The following is a 20,589-nucleotide window of genomic DNA, read 5'->3' on the forward strand; positions in this document are numbered from 1 at the left end:
TGGGTGTGCCATTTAAATGTCTATATTTACAGGGAATACAAATGCATACATCTATGTTTATCTTGAGCCCCTTAAATAAGACTTGATTTAAAATTCAAAACATTATTCTTTTGCACAAATTTAATTTTAGCTTTTGCAAATCCAGAAAGTTTTTTTGTATCTAAAAAACCCACCCCTTTAAGCAGGGCCTAAAAAAAACACATCACAATATATTATTGACTGTCTAATAAAGAAAATTGAATTACACAATGCACATTTTTGTTCTGTTTTGTTCCTGTTTTAAACTTTTATTACATTTGCCCCTTAAGGTACTAAATAACCCAGTAAAGTACAATTATTTTTTTACACATAAGGGCAGATTTAAATGCAAGATTGGAGCTCCCCACAGAAAAATACACCTTCTATTAATTCCTATAGGATATTTAGAAGCGTATTTATCAACTAGTGAACTCTAAGGGGCACATTTACTAACCCACGAACGGGCCGAATGCGTTTTTTTCGTAATGATCGGTAATTTTGTGATTTTTTTCGTATTTTTTTCGATTTTTTCAGCGTCTTTACGATTTTTGCTTAAAAACGTAAGTTTTTACTAGCCATTACGAAAGTTGCGCAAAGTCGCAATTTTTTCGTAGCGTTAAAACTTGCGCGAAACGTCGCGCCTTTTAAGTTTTAACGCTACGAAAAAGGCGCGACTTTGCGCGCAAGTGTTAACGCTATGAAAAAATCGCGACTTTGCGCAACTTTCGTAATGGCTACGAAAAACTCGCGTTTTTACGCAAAAATCGTAAAGACGCCGAAAAAATCGCAAAAAATACGAAAAAATCGCAAAATTTCCGAAAAAGTCGCAAAATGTTCGTTTCCAATCGGAATTTTTCGGATTCGAAATCGTGTCTTAGTAAATCAGCCCCTAACTCTAACCATTGATAAATATACTTCTAAAAATCCCAGAGGAATGAATAGAAAGTGGATGAGTTTTTCTGTGGTCTAATCTCACATTTTGATAAATCAGCCCCATGTTATATTCCTGTGGACTTATGTAATAAAAGGCACTAAGTTTGCCTAGAAACAGTAACCCATAGTAACCAGAAGGTAGAATTTACTGATCCACCTAAGAGCAGTAACCCATAGAAAAGCAAACATATTATTGGTTGCTATGGGTTACTGCTACTGGGCAAACTTAGTGCCTTTTATTACATATGGGGGCTAGCATGTTATGTATGTGAGTGTATAGATTGGTAAGTATAGGTTGTGTGTGCTGGGTTTACTTGGATGGGTTGAACTTGATGGACTCTGGTAACTATGTAACTATGTTATATAATTTGGAGAAGCAAGATTATATACTTATTTAATTGAATTCTCCCTCCCCGCTAAACTCATTGTACAGTGCATTCTAATCTGTTATGTCTAAGACTTACTTCTTTTTTATACTGTAAATATTCACATACCAGTAATCATTTAGAAAGATTAAAATAGTTTCTACTTTTGCACAAAAGATATGTAGTTCATTGTGTAATATCCTTTCAGAGAGATTATTAAGAATAACATGTATTTAATAGACTCAGCGACTGCAAATAATGAAAAAAATTATAACGTAAAAAATGATAACCAGTTGCAAAGATTAGGACATTTTCTAGCATATTAAAAGTTAACTTCAAGGTTAACTGGCATAAACAGGCTAATCCATTTGCACATTATGCTATAAGTTTTGTCTATTATAATATAGAACTGGTGTGAGGGGCCAATATCCTGCCCTCGTGTCATCCCTTCTCATGCAGTTTACTGCATTGTGGGTAAAAACAAGCCTTGGTTCTTTGTAGAACCTTTTTGTTTACCAACAATAACTTTCAATTCAGCAAAAAAAAAAATAATAGAGTAAAAGAAGCAAAGTGTTTTTGTTGCAAATTGGCATGTATTTGTCCCTGTTATTTTTTCCAAATCAAGGTAACAAATAATTAAAAACAAACACAGCAACACGTTCTTTTTGTGCCAACGCTGATGTCAAGAAAATGGCTGGGATGTGTTTTTGAAACTGTTGTTCAGATAGTGAATTTGTGCTGCTTTCTGAACATTTTATCAGCCTGTAGGGATGAAGCCAAATGTCATCTCTATTAAGTGTGCCCTCTGCTGTGCAGTGACACTTGGAAAAGAATGTGAAGGCTGTAGGAAAGTGAGGTGTTTTTGTTGATAACATTGTATTAACTATATCTACAGTTGCCCCGCATTTGATATGTATTATCATTGTACTAAGTATTAATTATGTTTCCATGTTACTTCCAAGAGGGGATATATTCTTAATATCAGTCCCCTCACATCAGAATCAGATGTGTCTTTAAAGAAGGTAATCTGCCCAGCATCTGAGTCCAGCATCTTTAGCTGGAATTGTGGCTGGTTGTGACTGCTGATTGGAAGGAATGATTGGTTGCAAAACAAATAATTAAATTACAGCAATTTAAGGAGCCGGACTCACCTACAATGTTACATTTGTGTCATTTATTTAATGCCTGTTGTCCTTTAGCCAAACTTCAAATAACTTATATAAATATTTGCAAAGCCAATATGGAACTGGCTTTAACTGCATATGTTCTGTGTCGCACAGAAGAGGAAACAATGGGGTTCATATTTAAGTAGGTACACAGATAGGTCCACCTCTGGGGTGGAAGCAGATAGTCCATTGGAAGGGTCCTGAGTTTGAGAATGGATTTGGTTCTTCTTTAAAACTTGCACCCAGTGGTTCAGCCTACTTTGATGAATAACACACAGTCATAACACAAGGCATAATATATAGGGCACACAAATACACGGGAAACATGGAATTAACACCTGCCTTAAGAAAGTGTTCATCTCAGCTGTAGTGCACTGGTCTCCAAAACTGTGGGACTGGCCCCCTTGAAAGGCCCCCTTGAAAGCCACTGTAAAAGGCTCAGAATATTACTGTAGTTGGTAAACCCAGCCTGAAGGATTAATTTGGGTAGAATGCTTATTTTCTCTTCTTGAAAGAGGGTAATTAGAGCAGTGTTTTTCAACCTTTTTTGGGCAAAGGCACACTTGTTTCATGAAAAAAATCACGAGGCACGCCACCATTAGAAAATGTTAAAAAATGTAACTCTGTGCCTATATTGACTATATATAAAGTAATTCTCTTGAATAGGAATCAAATAAACACAAAGAAAGTATTTTATAATTACTTTATTATGAAATATTAAGTAAACAAAATAGTGAAAAATTTTCTCCACAAACCCACCCCCCCCACTGATTTTTTTTTTTTTTTTTTTTATACACACAAAAATTTTATATTATATATATATTATTATTAATTGTTTTCTTACATGTCAGTCTGTCTTGGGGTGCGGCATCCAGGGGTGTCCCGGGATTGTCCTCCGGTGGGGAGTAGGGCGGCTGTGCATGGGCCTGGCCCCTGGTGGATCTGGTCTGTCGGGGCAGGGCCTGGGCAGTTGCTCCCCCCGGTCGGGTTGTGCCAGGGCAGGATAGTGCTGCCTCTCCTCTCTGGTTGCTCCGCCCTCCTGGATCCGATGCCGGATGACGTCACCGGCAGTGACGATTTCCGGGCATCAGGGAGCCAAGAAGTGGAAGGTGTCCCAGAGGGGACCGCACCTACGGCACACCAGGCAACATCTCGCGGCACACTAGTGTGCCGCGGAACAGCGGTTGAAAAACGCTGAATTAGAGCAATACTTGGAGTGAACAATTACTTAATGTTTTAGATGTGTCATATGTTTGAAACCTTGTCACGATCCAAGCACGCCTATGGCCAAAGGACTCACATGGTGCATTACTGTGTTGCACCTTCACATGCAACTTACTAGCACTTATGAATGCATGCCAACGCCATTACTGGTGCCACATGCTCTGAAAGTAATGCCATTCATGCACACACTGGATAAGAAAAAATGGTGAAGCGATTTGTATGCAATTTAACTCTGTATACACAAATCTGCACCTGTATTGGTAAATCATGCACAAGTTGCAGGACACAATTATTTTTCAGGCATGCTGGAATTCTGCAGAAAATACTGCATGAAAAGTAGAAAAAATATTAATTTGCTTACTTTTTTGCATTCTGCACTTACTGTAGCTTGACTTCTGTGAATGAGCCTCTAGGAGAACTGTATTTGTGATACATTATACACTTAGGTCTTGGATTGACCCATAATCATTAGCAACCATACTGGAAAAATCATACAGTAATTGTCTCTGCGCTGCAATGGAATCTTCCAGCCTTTGCCCAGGCTGAGATATGTAACTGCCTCTAGGCTGCAATGGTATCTTCCAGCCTTTGTCCAGGCTGAGATATATAAACTGTCTCTGCGCTGCAATGGTATCTTCCAGCCTTTGCTCAGGCTGAGATATATAACTGTCTCTGCACTGCAATGGAATCTTCCAGCCTTTGCCCAGGCTGAGATATGTAACTGCCTCTAGGCTGCAATGGTATCTTCCAGCCTTTGTCCAGGCTGAGATATATAAACTGTCTCTGCGCTGCAATGGTATCTTCCAGCCTTTGCTCAGGCTGAGATATGTAACTGTCTCTGCACTGCAATGGTATCTTCCAGCCTTTCCCCAGGCTGAGATATGTAAACTGTCTCTAGGCTGCAATGGTATCTTCCAGCCTTTGCCCAGGCTGAGATATATAACTGTCTCTATGCTGCAATGGTATCTTCCAGCCTTTGCCCAGGCTGAGATATATAACTGTCTCTATGCTGCAATGGTATCTTCCAGCCTTTGCCCAGCCTGAGTTATGTAACTGTCTGTAGGCTGCAATGGTATCTTCCAGCCTTTGCCCAGGCTGAGATATATAACTGTCTTTATGCTGCAATGGTATCTTCCAGCCTTTGCCCAGCCTGAGATATGTAACTGTCTCTAGGCTGCAATGGTATCTTCCAGCGTTTCCACAGGCTTAGTTATGTAACTGTCTCTAGGCTGCAATGGTATCTTCCAGCATTTGCCCAGGCTGTGTTATATAACTGTCTGTAGGCTGCAATGGTATCTTCCAGCCTTTGCCCAGGCTCAGATATATTACTGTCTCTAAGCTGCAATGGTATCTTCAAGTCTTTGCCCAGGCTGAGATATATAACTGTCTCTAGGCTGCAATGGTATCTTCCAGCCTTTGCCCAGGCTGATATATGTAACTGTCTCTAGGTTGCAATGGTATCTTCCAGCCTTTGCCCGGGCTGAGATATATAACTGTCTCTAGGCTGCAATGGTATCTTCCAGCCTTTGCCCAGGCTGAGATATGTAATAGTCTCTAGGCTGCAATGGTATCTTCCAGCCTTTGCCCAGGCTGAGATATGTAACTGTCTCTAGGCTGCAATGGTATCTTCTAGCCTTTGCCCAGGCTGAGATATGTAACTGTCTCTAGGCTGCAATGGTATCTTCCAGCCTTTGCTCAGGCTGAGATATGTAACTGTCTCTAGGCTGCAATGGTATCTTCCAGCCTTTGCTCAGGCTGAGATATGTAACTGTCTGTATACTACAATGGTATCTTCCAGCCTTTGCCCAGGCTGAGATATGTAACTGTCTGTATACTACAATGGTATCTTCCAGCCTTTGCCCAGGCTGAGATATGTAACTGTCTCTAGGCTGCAATGGTATCTTCCAGCCTTTGCCCAGGCTGAGATATGTAACTGTCTGTATACTACAATGGTATCTTCCAGCCTTTGCCCAGGCTGAGATATGTAACTGTCTCTAGGCTGCAATGGTATCTTCCAGCCTTTGCCGAGGCTGAGATATATACAGGCAGCTCTGTAGTTCTGGACATGCTATGGGGGCACAGATTAGTTGCGGAAAGTGTCAGTGAAGTGATTAAAGAGGGGGCACTGCTGCTACAACTACAACTATAAATTTGCCTGGGAGGCTTTACTTTTCCTTTTAATAAAAATGTTTACAATATATTCACACAAAATGTTATTATTGCCTCATTGATAAAGCTTAAGTTTGCATAATCATGTAAATGTGAGGTAAAAACTTTTCATATATAAGATATAAAATATGATTACTGATTTTTTAATCTAATCTAACCTATTGTTCTAGGGTTAGACAGGAACTTGTCCCCTAACAATAGACTGCTAATCCCCATTAATATGTTAATAATCCCCCCCCAAAAAAATTCCGTTAAAATGTTGTATAAATGTCGTTTAAATGACAAATTCATAAAAGTGTCGGTAAACTGTCTTTCACCAAAAATGTAAAAGTGCCATTGAGTCGGAATTTAGGCGGATTTCTGTTTGTGAATAGGGAGAAAGTGTTTTCCACCAGTTTTTCCACCACTTTTACTCCAAAAAAGGGCTCTCTCCACTTTTGTGAATTCCCCCCTAAGACAAGATCCCTAGTTACTGTACTATATTTAAAAAAAATTACAGTTCAGAATTAAGAAGTCGAAAATGTCTACATTGCACAATTTTCAAGATACTGGTGTCTCGCACACATTGAAAAGTTGTGAAATGCTACTGAAAAGGTGTGCAATTGAATGGCTAAATATCAGAACTGCCTATACGTGCTCACTGAGGAGACAGTATGATTAGATGTTCCTTCAGCTTCAAGAATGACTATGAGTATGTAAGAAATTTGTGCTCTGGGGTCTGCTTGTCACATATGATTGCAATGTTACAGCATGCAATAAAATGGTCAGACCACCAATCTTTACACTATAGAATTATATAACTGAGCTGCTGTGTAGCTATTATGTAGTTTTCTTTACCCTTTTAAATAAATGTAGTGGGGTTTGTTAGGCTCACGAAACAATTTGTGTTCCTTAGTCTTTTTTATATGTGATGTGAGCACCAGTACTTCATTGGAAATAAGGATAGTGCTTGAGTTGGGGATCAATGTTCCCTGTAGTTCAGTGTGCCAAAAATAAGCCCCTCCCACAGTCATGTCACCCATTGTTATAATAAGCCTCATCCACACTTTCTTGTATCACCCACAACAAAGCCATTTTGCTATTTCCTTCTGCTGAACAGTTTAATGCCCAATATGCATACATTTAGCAAAGCATGTGGCATGTAGGGACCTCAAATTGAAAACTGTGCATATGACTTTTTTTGGCTGCAAAGTCACCCCATCGAATACAGCACTGTCTCATTTGGCAGCCCTGATTTCATGAGCAGCTGGGGATGGAACATACACATCCTACCGCATAATTTGCACATCATTCAGATGTGCAAATTAAGGAGCAGTATCAGATGCAGGCTCTATACATTCCCCTATGGCAAAAATGCAGACGTTGTTATTATGCACCCGTATGCTTCCACGTCAACCAATGCATTTGGAGACTTCCCCAGCTCCCCTTGTCTATATAAGTAGCAGCCCAGGCATGTGTTAAGAAGAAACTGCCTTTTTTTCCTATGAAAAACTGTTATAGTATAGTGGAAAGGAAATTCTCTTACACAGTTGGACAATATATATGCTATTGCAGACGGGCAGTTTTTAAAAATTATTTTTCAGCTCTACTCTTCCGTATCTGTTTTACTTATTATTATTTGTGCTGTCATGCGTGTGCTCCCAAGGTACCAGTTTACCCATGTGCACAAGCTCTCAGCTCTCCGTGCCATGTTTTGTCAGGTTCCGTGCACACCAGTGATGTCACATATGCCAAACCCAACATGGCATAGAGAGATGACAACTTGTGCACATGTACCACATGCCTTGTCTGCTTAAAGTCTGCTTGGGTGCACCCAACCAGCCCAGGTAATAATAATAATAATAAGTAAGAGAGATTCGGAAGAGTAGAGCTGAGAAATAATAATTTTGAAAAGCTAGATGGGCCCTCTTATCACATAGACCCCATTACTTTGCCTGCTGACTGTGGTCTGTGATCTCTACAGATACAGCCTAGAAGTGGTTTCTGTACAAAGTGTAGCCTAAGGGCCCCACATATCATTAATCCGCCACTGATTGCAGAGCTACAAATGCCTTAACTGCAATGTAATAACAATGCATTAAGGCAAGTTCATGGATTTTTCTGTAGTTTCGGGAATTTCCCAAAGCAAAGCGTAACACGGTAGATTTGTACATCACTAGCAGTCATGCAAAGAAATATCAATGACACAGAAAGAAATCGCCAGCGCTTGGTCTAACCCACGCTGTAGTGTTGACCAGCTGCTAGAAACACACTATTGTGCCAGCGCTCGGTCTAACCCACAATCTGGAGTTGACCAGCTGCTATAAACGATAAAAAGCCATTAATTATACACAAAGAGAATAGAAAGTTTGCCAGCGCTTAGTTTGCCTTTAAAAATAATTTTTACAAAAAATGAGGTGTTAGTACGACACTTTGGCCAAAATATGTAAGCTCACGTGCCACGTCAAGGCCCCTCATTGTACGTGAGTCCTACACTGTCTAATGACTTTGAGTCTGTGATGCAGGCCTTGACGTGGCACGTGAGCTTACATATTTTGGCCAAAGTGTGGTACTAACACCTAATTTTTTGTAAAAATTATTTTTAAAGGCAAACTAAGCGCTGGCAAACTTTCTTTCTCTTTGTAAAGAAAAATCAATGTCATTCATTAGAGTTTCATGACACTCCTTGCATCTCTCTGTAATTGCACTTGTCCCATCTCCTTTTCCAAATATTGCCTATTAATGCAAGGGAACCCTTGAGTTACTACCATCTTCATCTGGTGGTAATTCCAGGGTTGCCATACAAAGAGCAGACATCATGTTTTGACATATCAGGCACAATTGCATCAGAAGCAACTTCCCTTTGTGGACGCAATTAGGCTGAAATTGTGGAAATAAAGGTAAAGGTGGCAAATTGCATCCAAAATTGCACTTTGCACATTACACTTGCTTTCATACATGAGTCTTTATATGGATGCCCCAACAGCCCTAATTACCACAGAATTGGCTGCCCCCCCCGATCTGATGTCACATTCATGTACACATGGATGGCAAACCATAAAAATGTAGAGTCTTATTGTTTATTAAAATTTGGAATCATAAATAATGAAAATTCTTTTGTAAGTCTCCAACAGCTTTTTAGCTGTTTGCAAGTAAACATATCCCAATACAAATTTCAGAAATGACACAATTTCACATATGGGGATGGCACTTTACACCAGATGTAACAAAGTATCATGCTAAACATTCTGGCACAATTATCTGAGAAGCTGTTTAACAGCTTTGCCGAGTTCGTGTTAAAAACTTGCTCTCACATTCTTTCTTTCCTTTTTTTTCCTGTATTATTTTTTCTAAGCACAATTATTAAAATACAATTCAGATACAGCAAAATTTACTTGATGCCTCTTTCCTTTTTTTAGAGAATTGAATAATAACAATTTCAAATCACTGGAATGTAGGACATAAGTGACATTATTTTTATGATTAACCTTATTATTCCATGTATGAGCAAAAAAAAAAGATCTTTATTGTAAAAAATAAACTTTAAGTTTTCTTAGAGAACAAAAAAAGAAGTAACATATGGGATAATGTAATTAACTACAGTACATTTCCCATTATATCTACTATAAATGAAACATTAAAGAGGCTCTCATAATGAGTTAGTTAGTTGCCCGCGATAGATCTCTGCTATCGTGGGCGACTAACCACTCTGAAAAGGCTTTCCAACGGCAACAATAGAAGTCGCTGGTGGAAAGCCCTTCACGTCGCTTCGCTTTTCATTGTCTGCAGGAGAAAACTTTGCACGACTTCGGATTACTGAAGCGATGCGAAGGGTTTTTCACCGCCGACTTCTATTGTTGCTGGTGGAAAGCCTTTTCGGAGCGGTTAGTCATCCACAATAGCAGAGATCTATCGAGGGCGACTAACTTGCTCTGTGGGTTCTTACACTAAATGGCAAATATTATTTTATGTGGACAAATTTATTTCAATGGTATAGAACCCCATTATGAGAGCCTCTTTACTTTTATATAATTGAATACTTCTTACTCCCTAAACTCTCTTTGGTATTTGGTATAATCTTTAAAAAAACCTATAAACCTATACTGAGAAGAGTATGGTCGATTGTAACTGGTAGTTTCGCCTCAATATTGTACTGATATTGCCAAAATGGCAAATGTTTTATACAAATAAAATGTATTAGTTATTGTGTCGTAAAATAATGGGAAGTTTTATGATTTCTGTATTTATTTCCAAGCAGTAACAATGGTTACCAGTCTGATAAAAATACTGAACCATTCTGATTCATAGTTGTTTTACATGGAAAAATGTTTCTAAATTATTGTTACTGATTCAGTAAAAGCTCCATAGACAAGCATTGCAGTAAAATCAGTGCAATGTTGTTCTTTCTTGAGTACTTACTGAAATAATCAGCTGTTATACTGTAGTTCAATTGTTGCTAAAGCCAAATGACTTGACTTCATTGTTTATACTTCATAATCAGGCTGATATTTGCTTCTTTACAGCTTAAAACTTAATAAACTTGCCCCCTAACCTGTGAAATTATTGCAAGGGTAGCTTTACGCTGGTCAGTGTGAAAATGGGGTCTGATTTGACCATTCTATATGGATGTCACTTCTCAGAAGTGCCCTTTCCCTTGTCAGCTGATTCCACATTCATGTGCCTATGGGAAGCATGGTTAGAACAGATTTTCTGAAAATGTAAACCAATTATTATTATTATTATTATTAACATTTATTTATAAAGAGTCAACACATTTCACAGCGCTGTACATTAGGTGGGTTTCATACATTGGACATACAGAGTAATGTATAAAGCAATCAATAACCGATACAAGAGGTAAAGAGGGCCCTGCCCAAAAGAGCTTACAATCTACAGGGAAAAAGGGTTGAGACACAAGGTGTGGGAATGGGCAAGATCAGAGTTAAGCAAGGTGAGAGATGTGGTACAGGGTATTGCTTTTAGCAGCACACTGAGGTTATGTTAAGCTAAATTAGGGTAAGCTTCTCTGAATAAATGTGTCTTTAGACACAGAACCAATGGTATTGTAATGGACTGTTGGAACTGACCCATGTTGTTAATTGTTATATTAAAGTTAAGGCTAATGTCAGACGAGGCGCCTGGTGTATATTTTGGGCAAGCTAAAAATTGATTATATGTGTATTTGAAGTATTATTATTATTTTTTTTGCCTGATTCCAGAGTTGATGCTCAGAAAGGGAAAGTCTGTTAAGTCACAAGGATAAAAAGAAAGATTTAGATTCTAATGCAGACTTTTGAGCTGTACTGCAGGATGGAAGGCACTGGCAAGCTGTGATCACAGTCACACACTCAGCAGCTACACAGCAGGCCATGCCATGTACATTCACTTTTCTACTTTATTCTTTAGAATAAAATGTTTATGCTTATTTGCCAGTTCCAATATATATCAAGCATATTGCTGGTGACATAGTTAGAACCAGCAAGTTCAGTAGCAGAACTAAAACTGGTAGAGGCCTTTAAAAGTCAAAACATACCAATAACAATGAGAGTTTGACTAAAAGATCTGAATTTGTACATCTTATTTTTTCTGTTTGTCTTTGGCTCTCTGCAGCCAGAGACCTATATTTAATATAATTGGGGAATATAGATAGCAGCAGTAAAAACATCCATGAAAGATTTGGCCAACCATTGAACAAAATTGAAATATGAATATTGATATTTAAGAAGAATTAGCAAAAGGGCATTATTATATATAGTTACATAGTTACATAGTTACATAGGGTTGAAAAAAGACCATTGTCCTTCAAGTTCAACCCATCCGAGTAAACCCAGCACACAACCTATACTAACCAATCTATACACTCACATACATAAACTATATATATACAACCAGTAATACTAACTGTAGATATGAGTATCACAATAGCCTTGGATATTCTGCTTGTTCAAAAACTCATCCAGGCCCCTCTTAAAGGCATTAACAGAATCTGCCATTACCACATCACTAGGAAGGGCATTCCCCAACCTCACTGCCCTCACCGTGAAAAACCACCTACGCTGCTTCAAATGGAAGCTCTGTTCCTCTAATCTATAGGGGTGACCTCTGGTGCGCTGATTGTTTTTATGGGAAAAAAGAACATCCCCCAACTGCCTATAATCCCCTCTAATGTACTTGTACAGAGTAATCATGTCCCCTAGCAAGCGCCTCTTTTCCAGAGAAAACAACCCCAACCTCGACAGTCTAACCTCATAGCTTAAATCTTCCATCCCCTTTACCAGTTTAGTTGCAGTCTCTGCACTCTCTCCAGCTCATTAATATCCTTCTTAAGGACTGGAGCCCAAAACTGCACTGCATACTCAAGGTGAGGCCTTACCAGGGACCTATAAAGCGGCAAAAATATGTTCTCATCCCTTGAGTCAATGCCCTTTTTTATACAAGACAGCACTTTATTTGCTGTAGTAGCCACAGAATGACACTGCCTGGAATTGGACAACTTGTGATCTACAAAAACCCCTAGATCCTTCTCCATTAAGGATGCCCCCAACACACTACCATTCAGTAGATAGTTCGCGTTTATATTATTCCTACCAAAGTGCATAACTTTGCACTTGTCAACATTGAACCTCATTTTCCAGTTTGCTGCCCAGTTTTCCAATTTTGTCAAATCGCTCTGCAAAGCGGCAGCATCCTGCATGGAACTTATAGTTTTGCACAATTTAGTGTCATCAGCAAAAATAGATACAGTACTCTCTATGCCCACCTCCAGGTCATTAATAAACAAGTTAAAAAGCAAAGGACCAAGGACTGACCCCTGCGGTACTCCACTAACCACACTGGCCCAATTAGAAAATGTTCCATTTACCCCCACTCTTTGTACTCTATCCTTCAGCCAGTTCTCTATCCAATTACAAATATTATGTTCTAGGCCAATATTCCTTAATTTGATCATTAACCTTCTGTGAGGTACTGTATCAAACGCTTTAGCAAAATCTAAGTAGATTACATCAACTGCCATTCCAGCATCAAGGTTCCTGCTCACCTCCTCATAAAAGGCAACTAAATTAGTCTGGCAAGATCTGTTACGCATAAAACCATGCTGGCACAAACTAATAGTATTGTGAACTGCAATGTATTCATCTATCCTATCCCTTATTACCCCTTCCAGAAGCTTTCCTACTACTGATGTCAGACTAACAGGCCTATAGTTTTCAGGCTGAGAACGAGATCCCTTTTTAAATAATGGCACCACATTAGCAATCCGCCAGTCTCTCGGCACCATGCCAAACCTCAACGAATCCTGAAAAATTATGTGAAGAGGCTTGGCAATCACAGCGCTCAGCTCATTTAATACCCTGGGATGAATCCCATCCTGGACCTTTGTTTACCTTTACATGTTCAAGTCTCTTTTGAATTTCCTCCTGAGTGACCCATGCGTCAGTAGCTAAATTACTAGCACTGGGTATATTAAAAGGGAAGCCTTCATTATCTGGCTCCTCAGATGTATAGACAGATGAAAAATAAGAGTTCAAAATTTCTGCTTTTTCCCCGTTCTCATCAACCAATGTACCCCCCCCGTGATAATAAAGTTCCCACCCCTTTTTGCTTAATTTTTTTATTATTCACATAATTAAAAAATAATTTTGGATTCTTTTTACTCCTTGCTGCAATATCCCTTTCCATCTCTATTTTAGCTTGCTTGATAGCTTTTTTGCATGCTTTATTGGCTTCCTTGTACCTGATGAAAGTTTCCGCTGTCCCAGCTAACTTGAATGCTTTAAAAGCACGTTTTTATTACCAACCTCGACCTTAACTCTTTTATTCAGCCATAAAGGTTTTGCTTTGCGATGCCTCTCCTTGCTTACAAGGGGAATATACTGTGGTGTATACTTGCAAAGCAATGTTTTAAAGATGTTCCATTTTCCTTCTGTGTCTAACCCTATGAAAAGCCTTTCCCAGTTGACACATTGCAGAGATGCCCTTAAACTGGCAAAGTCTGCACGTCTAAAATTGAGCGTTTTAGTTACTCCCTTATAGAGCTGTCTCTGTAGCATTATCTCAAAGGAGACCATGTTATGATCACTGTTCCCCAAATGCTCACCCACACAAATGTTAGAGATAAGTTCAGTATTATTAGATATTACCAGGTCCAAAATAGAATCATATGGAACTGGACTTAATGATTTATAGTGCTAATATAATAAATTGTATGTTCCTGCTTTATTTCTTAATCTATGCCACGTGGAAGAGTGCTGGCACCAAATGGTTGTTTTGTTATGAGGATCCCATTTGCCCAGATAGAGGTTTGAATTGTCAAAACGCAAGATAAATTGAAGAGTAAATAGAGGGTTAAGGAATACAAAATAATAACTATAGGAACTTTTCATAGAAACATCTGATTTGATGCTAGCTTCTCATTTATTTTCTGGACTTCATGATTTGGTGGGGTATTAAAGTTATAACAGGACAGAATGGAGTTTGAGTACACCGTGCCACCAAACTCATTCTGACAAACTGACACATTGATTAAAACAGAAAAAGTTTTGATTAATTTTTCAATTCCTGTCAGGAAAGTGTAGCTAATTGTAATAAAATTCAAACTGATGAGAATTTATCTGTATTCTCCATTTTAAATTAAATAAAATATGCACTTATTGTGCTGTTCTTCAAGATATTTCTCTTTTGTCATACATATGCATAAGTAGACCTATATAGTTATATCACATCACCAAAAAAATGCTCGTTACACCTTGTTTTTTTCTCTATATTTAGGAATTTTTCTCCTAAACCAATTAATGGCATTTTGCCAGATTGTTGGATGAAAGAGTTTGTGTTAGCCATTCATTCCTATTGGAGGATAACTTGAGGAGTGTTTAGAGTGAGTCTCATGAAATTTACTGGAGAACACCAAGGGGGCATTTACTAACATTCATATTTCTTTTTTTAACACTAGAATTACTGACTTTTTTATTTTCTGGTGCAAGGCCCGAGGTGTTATTCACCCCTGCTGAGATTTTCACAGGTCTTCAGCTTGATTCTCCTCAATCTTTTGTTGTGCAAACCACCCATTACCTGTGAGGCCTGGCACATTTGCATTTGTTTACTCAGAGTAGCTCAGATCCAAACCTCTGCGTGTGACATGGAAACCTTCATAAATGTTGGGGGTTGGGGAGCAGTGAGCAGAGAGTGTGGAACCTCTCTGCACAACAGGCTTTGGTCTGGCTTCAGGAAATGGACGAAGCAGACTCTGACGGAGGAGAGATTTCATTTGTCCAGCAGGCCACTGATACCTCCTCAGAAGAATCTGAAAAGGAGACGGAACAAGAACCCAACATGCGGCGGATCCAAGGCAGATCCAAACCTCTGTGTGTGACATGGAAACCTTCAGAAATGTTGGGGGTTGGGGAGCAGTGAGCAGAGAGTCTGGAACCAGTGTGAAGTGTAGAAAATAAAAATAAAAACTGTACCAAGATTCATTTTTTTAAATAAAATTTTCATGTAAAAAAGAACATAATTTTCTTGATTTATTGATGGCCTTATTTATCAATTTTCAAGTTTGTGAATTTGAGATTGTTTTTCTAATTCGAATAAACTCATATTTTGAATGCTTGCTTATTTATTAATAAGGAAGACTCGTTTGAATAAAAACATTCAAATATCTTGAATTTACAAGTTTACAAACTTGGAAAAAAAATCAAAAAATTAGAAAATCGCAAATTGAAAATTTGGCTTTCCTTTGCCTAGAACAACTGCCATTGACTTGTATATAAGTTTGCAAGCTTTTAGATGCTGAAGTTTTACATTTGAGTTTTGAATTGTGCAAATTTTAGCTCTAAAAACTTCTTGAAAAAAATCGAACATTGATAAATCTCCTCCTAAGTGTAAAATACAAAAAACACTAATACAAAACTTTGCCATCTAAAAGTTGTCGAGGTCATGTAGAAGTCAATGGAAGCTGCCTTAGGCAAATTGTAAAAAACTTTATTTAATTTGTGATTTTAAAGGTGTTCAAGTTTTTTTTTTCTTATTGTAAGTCCACGAAGATTCTAGAAAAAATGTGTGGTTTTCGTGTTCTTTTCATTTTCGTTCTGCATTTTCATTCAGTCATACCTTTTTACATTTTTTAATAAATGACTAGTCATTCTTGGTTTTAGTGGAAATGAATTTATTCATGGTTTCAGAAACATCTAAAACCACTTATATCAGAATGCTGATATATCAGCCCCAAGGGGCACATTTATCAAAATATGAGATTAGAGTTTACCACAGAAAAAAACTCACCCACTTTTTATCCATTTCTATGGGATTTTTAGAAATGAATTTATCAAATGGTGAACTTTCACTTTTCTAAATTTTCTATGCAAAATAAATAACTCAAAACAATTTAGAATAACACTGTGGGCTAAAAACAAAAATTTCCAGTGTGACATGCCTCATTGTGTATGATTTAGTTGCCACTGCTTAAGGTTCCCTACCATAAATTGTTTTTCTTTTCTACCTAATTGTTGTGGGATCCTGATATGTAATCCCTCCATCACAAACTCGCATTTCTCCTATAACCCTAAGGCTCTGATTTATCAATGTTCAAATGTAAATTTTTAAAATTCCCTCTTTCTTTGCTCTAAAACTGATTCATTTGAATTAGGGTTTCCAAAACTTAAATATTCAATATTTAACTAGTGCAAAAACCTCAAAATACTCAACTGTGAATCTTTGGCATTTAATGGTGGTCCTAGGAAACCCATTTTGGGATGTAGACCCATTTTGGGATGCATTCAAGTTTTTTCCACAGTTTTATTTGATTTCGTTTTTTAGATTTAATTTTTTTTAATGTACAAGCAAACATTTGAGTTTGGTTAAATTTTGAGTTTATTCAACTTGAAAGAAAACCTCTATAATTCCCAAAATTGAATCTGATCAATAAGCCTCCATTTCACCTTCTCTCCCATTCTTCCTTTTAGCCCTCAACTTCTTAGACCCACTTCAGACTATTTTCACTTCCTTTCATATTTCACTTAATTTTACACTCATATTTTATGCATTTCAGTCATCGTGCGGGTAGAGTCCTTTTCAGGCAGTGGGAAAAGGGACAGTTTTAGGTATTTGAAGCAGGAAAATGATTGTGACTAGTGATGAGTGAATCGGTCCAATTTTGCTTCACCATAAAATTCACAAAACGGCAAGAAAATTAGCAAAGTGCCAAAAAATTTGTTGTGTGGTTTTTTTTGTCGCCCGAGTCTATTTTTTGTTGCCCACGTCTATTTTTTGTTGCCCCGTGCTTTTTTGACGCGACCGTACCCAATATTGATGCAACCATACCCAATTTTGACATGCCCTTTTGGTCGCGCCTAATTAGACGCGTGACAAAAAAAATTCCGCTCACCGATTTTTTCAGGGCCGAATTTTCACAGAAGTTTCGCGAAACAATTTGCCAATGGCGAAATGCGGAAATTCGCTACAAAAAATTTGCTGATCACTAATTGTATCACACACAATCCCAACCTCCCACAACTACACCTAAATTAGGTTGAGGAGACTGCCTCATACAGACAAAAGCAAACAAAAGGAATTCTGGGAGTAAATTCCAAACTCTTAAAAAAATCCCATTTACATGGGTTTATCTTATAGGCTACAGCTCACCCACTGGGTTTGAAGCTGAAGCCAGGATAATAGCTGATCAGGTTCCCAACTACAGACCGGTTTCGCCCTTCTTGGGGGCTCATCAGTGTAGTACAACTACACCTGTAACTCTCTGAGTGAACATGGGAATTGCAGTTTATCAGGATCGGAAAACTTTACTTTAGAGTTTCCTAAACAAAAACAAAAAATGTATTCTTTGTTAAAAAGCAAAATAAGTAGATGTTATGAGCCTCATAAAATGCAGAGATCTTCCATTTAAATGATTCCTAAGATCTCTTCTATTTTTTTCAATCAATGAGGTGGTTGAGTTTAAGTCACAGGGGAGCTAAAACTGTTAATGACTCCAATTAAGAAGTGAGACTGTCATTTGCACCTTTAGTACGTTGTATTATCTTCCAGGCAAGTTACAATGAAAATGTAAAATATACAGTGAGCTCTAAAAAAAGAAACCTTAATATCAAGTGTTGTTTACTGGACTCATCTGACCTTTGACATTGCCAGGAAACTACTGCACATTTCACATATTAGTGGTGTTCCTTCATCTGTTTCTTAACATTTACTTTGTGTTTAACTATTTTTTTTGCAGAATTAAGCTATTGAGCATAACAGGAATAAGGTGCCATGCTGAGATAGAGGGGCACATTTGCACCAGAGCAGTTCCCCATAGCAACCAGTTAGCTTTGATCAGCCTACTGCTGGTAGAGACCAAATCTCTCAGACATTGCTGTAGGATTGCTTGCCACTTGTTAATAAATGAAATTCAAATTTTTAGTGTCATGGTTTTTCTTTTTTAAACTTTTTCATGAAAATAGAAAGCATCTAAAATAGAAAGCTGCTTAGAGCTCTTATTTCTATCCCACTGAGACACCTGACAGCTATTGTACTAACAGTACAACAAACTATTCCAGGTGCAATATGTTTATTAAGGAGTGAATTGCCCTTTCAACTACTTGCTTTGTTTATAACGTAATCATGTATAAAAGAGGCAGTATACCCCCTTGTTCAATACGAGTGCAATGAAAAGGGCTTATACTGAACATATTTTTTTTCCTGTTCTTTTTATCATTAAAAATATCTATGGTTTGTGTCATTTATGAAACTTAAAATGGCAAATGGAAATTGAAGCTACTTCCCTGTAAGCTAGCTAATTAGATTCCAGTTATACAACCTCCTCCCTTCCCAATTTGTTGTGAGCATTTTGTTGGCAGGAGTCTATTATGCAGGGGAAGCTTTGTGCTCTTGTAATTATCTACCTTGCAAGGATCAAACATGAAGGAGCATCAGTTTCCCTGTTTTGCTCAAGAAATAACAAAAACATTGATTTCTTGTGATTAAAACAATAGGCAAAAGCATGTTCAGCACAGGCCCTATTTATTGAACAAAGGCATATGCTGCCCCTTTAATAAAAAAGGGTACGGTGAATGCAGTTTTGACTCTCTAAACATATATTGATAAGTTATTTGCCTTCTGGTAAAATTGGCCCTAGTGTGTGTAGATGCATTGGTGTGCCTGTGGGAGTTATAGGGGTTAAGCACTGCCTAGCATGTCAGCAGATAGCAAGTAAAGCCAATAATATGGCCTGGCAAGTATGGCCAATCTCTCCAGGCAAAAATGTTGCTCTTACTTTTATTTTAATTAATGTGAATCACTAGATTTATTATAGGAGTAAACAACTTTTGTAAACTTTGTGCATGTTATATGACCCTTTAAGCAGACTTACCCTATTACCCATAGACACTGCATGCTTCATCGAGAACCCATATATTCTATGTCCTGTTCTGGAGGGGATGCTCATTACCATGTATTACTTACTAAAGTTTTTAATCCTTTGGTATGGTTTTTTGTCTTTTACAAATATGAAGTACTGTCATTCTAGATCAAAGTCAGTTTAGCAGATTCTGTTTGCTTTTTTCGTTTTATGATGTTGTAGGGATAGCATGCCGCATATTCAAACCAAGTATTTTTGAAGGCCCATTTATCAGCATTCTGATTTTTGTGGTTTATTTAGTGATTTTTTAAACCATGAAAAAATCCATTTCACTAAAACCAGGAATGCCAATTAAATTATTTAAACAGCTTAATATAAAAAGCATGAACAAAAAAAAAACACAAAAAGAATCCAAATAAGAATACAAAAACCCTCTAAATATGTGTTTTCAAGATTTTTTGTGCCTTTACAAACAAAAAAATCGCAAAACAACTCAAATTAACTAAAGATTGTTACATTTTACCTAGGACGTCTACATGACCTTGACAGGTTTTTGATGGCAAAGATTGTATTAGTTTTTCATTATTTTTACATTTAATAAATTACACATTTTTCATAGTTTATAGTAATACTGTAATGTCACCCACTGTGACCTATAGCACTTACATTTGCCCATTTGTGTCTGTTAGTTACCCCTCCCATATAGATTGTAAGCTCTACGGGGCAGGGACCTCCTTCATCTTGTGTTTCTGACTCTTATTGCAACTGCACATTGTATTTATTGTATTTATTGTTGTACTTTGTATTTATCCATTTTCTTTTGTATTTATCCATTATCTTTAACCCCCTGTCTGTATTAATGAATTCTACTGTACAGCGCTGCGTACATAAGTAGCGCTTTATAAATAAAGATATACATACATACATACAATTAGTAGCCATGATTTTTGGGATTAAAACTATCATGAAAATGGACAAAATGGTAAGAAGAATAATTACTAATAGACTTTTCAAGACAAATACTTTATAGATATCTAGTTTTAGGGTTTATTTAATTAAAAGATTTAGAGTAAAACACCAAATGGATTCACATTCTTCTCTCTTGAGTAGTAATTAATAGAGATGTGCATAGCATGGCTGCATAGTAAGCAGTGCAGCCAGAGATAATCTGCTATCAGTCCTTCAGTATGGGGTGCTTGTAGGTTGATGGCCTGTAGGAGGGGGAGAGCCTTTGTTTTGACTAATGTATTTTGTGTGTTGAACCCCAAGGTGTCTAAGCATGTGTTAGACACCTATACCCCCAGAATAGGAAACATATATATAAATATATATATCTTTTCCCTTGAGCCACCATTTAGTGATGGGCTGTGTGCTCCCCCAGAGATCACCT

This window comes from Xenopus tropicalis, chromosome 1 (genome assembly GCF_000004195.4).
Source record: "Xenopus tropicalis strain Nigerian chromosome 1, UCB_Xtro_10.0, whole genome shotgun sequence".
Taxonomy (NCBI): domain Eukaryota; kingdom Metazoa; phylum Chordata; class Amphibia; order Anura; family Pipidae; genus Xenopus; species Xenopus tropicalis.